A 4,655-nucleotide genomic window follows, 5' to 3' on the forward strand; every position below is an offset into this window, starting at 1 on the left:
TGCTATGGACAGAGGAATCAGTGCACCCTCAGCAAGTCTGCAGATGACACCAAACCGTGTGGCACAGTGGACTTGCTAGAGGGCAGGGATCCATTCAGAGGGACATGGAGAGGCTGGAGAAGTCCAAGCCAAACTTGTGAAATTCAACAAGGCCAAGTGTAAGGTCCTGCACCTGGGTGGGAGCAGTCACAAGCACAACTCCAGGCTGGGTGGGGAATGGCTGAGAGCAGCCCTGAGGAACAGCACCTGGGGGTCTGGGGTGAGGAAAAGGGGATTCTGCCCCTTGGCTCTGCTCTCCTCACACCCCATCTGCAGTCCTGGGGGCAGTTCTGGAGCCCCCAGCACAAGCAGGACATGGAAGTGTTGGAGCCAGTCCAGAGGAGGCCACCAAGATGCTGAGAGGGCTGCAGCAGCTCTGCTGTGAGCACAGGCTGAGAGAGTTGGGGCTCTGCAGCCTGGAGAGGAGAAGACTTTGAGGAGACCTTGGAGTGGCTTTCCAGTATCTGAAGGGACCTACAGGAGGGCTGTGGAGGGACTACTGACAAGGTCTTGCAATGACAGGATGAGGAGGAATGGGTTTGAACTGGCAGAGGGGAGATTCAAACTGGATGTTAGGAAAGAGTTCTTTACAGTGAGGGTGGTGAGACCCTGGCACAGGCTGCCCAAGGAGGTTGTATCTACTCTCTCCCTGGAGGTGCTCAAAGCCTTGAGTGACCTGTTCTAGTGGGAGGTGTCCCTGCCTATGACAAGGAATTGGAACTGGATGATCTTTGAGGTCACTTCCAAGCAAAACCATTCCATGATTCTATGCTGAGGCTACAGAGATTCACAGCAGAAAGGTCAGGCTTTTTTCCCAGACTGAGAGTCCTGCAGCTGACAGCCTGCAGTGTTTCCAGGCTGTGAAATAACAGAGTCAGCAGGACAACATGTCAGCCACTAGCCCAAGCCAAAACCAGCACGTGCAAGGCCAAGCTCAAAGGGCTGAAGCACTGAGCTTAGAGCAGATGTTTAAAAGCTTGTGCACAAGATATAGGCTTATTAGCCAGCCTGGCTCAACTGCAAAAGGCCTTTGGGAGGCATTAAAGCTCTTGGCTATGGCACTCACTTGTCCATTGGAGGCACTGGTGATTAGTCACACTCGAAAGTAAAAACAAAGCCCAGCTCTGGGCTGAAGCCTTGCTCAGAGAGCTCCTGCACTTGGCATCATCCCTGCTTTGGGCCAAGTGCTCGTTAAGTACCACAGGGCTTTGGTCTCACAAAGGGCTAAGCAGGGCTGTTTGTGACTGAAGAGAGTGCTCTCTACAGCTCCCTGGAGGGAGGCTGTAGCCAGGTGGGGTTGGGCTCTGCTGCCAGGCAACCAGCAACAGGAGGACACAGCCTCACAGTTGTGCCAGGGGAGGTCTATGCTGGATGTTAGGAGGAAGTTGTTGGCAGAGAGAGTGATTGGCATTGGAATGGGCTGCCCAAGGAGGTGGTGGAGTGGCTGTGGCTGGAGGTGTTGAAGCCAAGCCTGGCTGGGGCACTTAGTGCCATGGTCTGGTTGACTGGATAGAGCTGGGTGCTAGGTTGGGCTGGCTGAGCTCAGAGGTCTCTTCCAACCTGGTTGATTCTATGATTCCATGATTAATCTCCATGTCCTCCTTCCTACACCTATCTAGACTAGCACATTATGAACAGGGTTAACTGGACACATCAGTGAATTGAAAACTTCATCTGGGCAAAGAAGAGAGAAGAAATAGATTGGGGCAGGATGGTGGAGGAAAGCAAAAGAGTAATGTCTTTATTTTCTCTCTTTCTTTGAACAGGAAGGAATCACATTTTTTCTTTTTCTTATGCTGAAGGGAATGGAACAGCTCTGTTAGGAGGAATCATAGAATCATAGAATCAACCAGGTTGGAAGAGACCTCCAAGATCATCCAGTCCAACCTATCACCCTGCCCTATCCAATCAACCAGACCATGGCACTAAGTGCCTCATCCAGTCTTTTCTTGAACACCCCCAGGGATGGTGCCTCCACCACCTCCCTGGGCAGCCCATTCCAATGGGAAATCACTCTCTCTGTGAAGAACAGGAGCTGGGGCTGTGCTGCTGGGAGAAGAAGAGAGTGAGAAGTGACCTCATCAGTGTTATCAATGTGTGCAGGTGAATGCCAGGAGGCTGGAGCCAGGCTCTGCTGGGTGATGCCCGATGACAGGACAAGGGGCACTGGGTGGAAGCTGAGCCATAGGAAGTTTCATTTAAACATGAGGAGGGTTTTTTTCCCTGTGAGGGTGACAGAACACAGGAGTTGTGGAGTCTCCCTCTCTGGAGGTATTCAAAACCTGCCTGGATGTGCTCCTGTGTGATCTGGTCTAGGGGATGCTGCTGTGGCAGAGGGGTTGGACTGGCTGAGCTTTGGAGGTCCCTTCCAGCCCCTGACATTCTGTGTGACTCTGTGAAGGCAGGTGCATGCTTGGATGCCTGCTGAAGGAGTGGCTCTTTCCTGGTCCTGTGAAGAGCTCAGTCACTGTGCTATTACAAATTCTACCCAAACAAGTGGATTTTCCTTCTGACCTGTCTGACATGCCCATGTGAAGACCTCTGCCAAGGATAGATCACAGAAGGATTGTGGAGCTATTTTCTTGCAGAATAGACCAGGAACTTAGAAGCAATTACTGATGCAGGTGGAAAGCTGAGGTTAAGTGCTGGAACAAGAGCCCACTGAGGAATTAGTTTTAAAATCTTGCAGAGAATAAGGAAATTAAAGCTAAGCAAATGAGGTGTTCCTATTTTCCCTCCCTAACAGTTGTAAGCATGAAATACTGCACTGTAATGCAGTAGTGCCTTAAGACACCACCAGTGTGTTAACTGGCTCACTCACACAGAAGCAAGGCTGTGGGTTACAAGGAGCTTCCATTAAAAGCTGAGCTCAAAAGGAAATCATTATGGTCAGCATTTACCTTTTTCAGGCACTCCTGGGAAGATGTGAAGATTGCCTGAGCTGGGAGAGATGTCCTGGTGGTAGGGACAGGCTGGGAGGTCTCGTCTCCTGGAGCTGCAGATTCCTCTGGCTGGCTGAGCATCTTACTCCTCCTCTGCTTCTCTCACCACCTGAGCTACCCTCATTGCTCTGATTGGCTTTGGCACCTGGAAGTAATTTCTTTCAGGAATGAAGGACCAGCAGTAGAACACAGTGCAGCTGGTGTCATCCTAGGAAGTGAGAAACAAGGCTGGCAGAAAGCTGAAGTTTGACCTATATAGAAAGATCCATCTGTGCAGGGCAATATTGCTGCACTTCCTAGAAGCAGCTTCTTCACCTGCTTTACCTGCTGGGGTTCTGACAGCTCTGCAAAAACTGGCTCTTTCCTGAGCAGGTCTTTCTGTTCTCCGCTGAAACCCTTCTCACCCAGAATGTGATGCCACAGGAGCCTTAGCTGTCCAGACTTACCCACCTCACATGGCTTGCAGCAGCAGCCCAGGAGGTCCCTCAAGGCTCAATCATTGCACTGTCTTCCTGGCTTTTTTCCCTCTTTCTTTTATTTCTCTGTCTGTCTCTTTCTTTCTTTTCTTTCTTTCTTTCCTTCATTTCCTTTCCATTTCTTTCTTTTCTTTCTTTTGATTTCTTTCTTTTGATTTCCTTCTTTTCTTTCCACCTTTTCTTTCTTTCTTTCTTTCCATTTCTTTCTTTTCTCCTTTTCTTTCTTTTGATTTCCTTTTCCTTCCTTTCTTCCTTCCTTTCTTCCTTCCTTTCTTCCTTCCTTCCTTTCTTCCTTTCTTTCTTTCTTTCTTTCTTTCTTTCTTTCTTTCTTTCTTTCTTTCTTTCTTTCTTTCTTTCTTTCTTTCTTTCTTTCTTTCTTTCTTTCTTTCTTTCTTTCTTTCTTTCTTTCTTTCTTTCTTTCTTTCTTCTCCCCTTTTTTCTTTCCTCCTCTTTCCTTTTCTTTTCCTTCTTTTCTTCGTTTCTTTTCCTTTTCTTTCTTTGTTCCTTTCTTTCTTCCTTCCTTCCTTTTCTTTCCTCCTTTTTTATTTCCTCCTCTTCCTCCATTTCCTTATTTATTTTCTTTCTTTCCTTCCTTTCCTTTCTTTTTTTCTCTTTCTTCCTTTCCTTTCCCCTCCTTTCCTTTCCCCTCCTTTCCTTTCCCCTCCTTTCCTTTCCCCTCCTTTCCTTTCCCCTCCTTTCCTTTCCCCTCCTTTCCTTTCCCCTCCTTTCCTTTCCCCTCCTTTCCTTTCCCCTCCTTTCCTTTCCCCTCCTTTCCTTTCCCCTCCTTTCCTTTCCCCTCCTTTCCTTTCCCCTCCTTTCCTTTCCCCTCCTTTCCTTTCCCCTCCTTTCCTTTCCCCTCCTTTCCTTTCCCTTCCTTTCCTTTCCCTTCCTTTCCTTTCCCTTCCTTTCCTTTCCTTTCCTTTCCTTTCCTTTCCTTTCCTTTCCTTTCCTTTCCTTTCCTTTCCTTTCCTTTCCTTTCCTTTCCTTTCCTTTCCTTTCCTTTCCTTTCCTTTCCTTTCCTTTCCTTTCCTTTCCTTTCCTTTCCTTTCCTTTCCTTTCCTTTCCTTTCCTTTCCTTTCCTTTCCTTTCCTTTCCTTTCCTTTCCTTTCCTTTCCTTTCCTTTCCTTTCCTTTCCTTTCCTTTCCTTTCCTTTCCTTTCCTTTCCTTTCCTTTCCTCCTTTCTTCCTTTCTTTCTTTT

Source organism: Pogoniulus pusillus, chromosome 17 (assembly GCF_015220805.1).
Source record: "Pogoniulus pusillus isolate bPogPus1 chromosome 17, bPogPus1.pri, whole genome shotgun sequence".
NCBI classification, from domain to species: Eukaryota; Metazoa; Chordata; class Aves; order Piciformes; family Lybiidae; genus Pogoniulus; species Pogoniulus pusillus.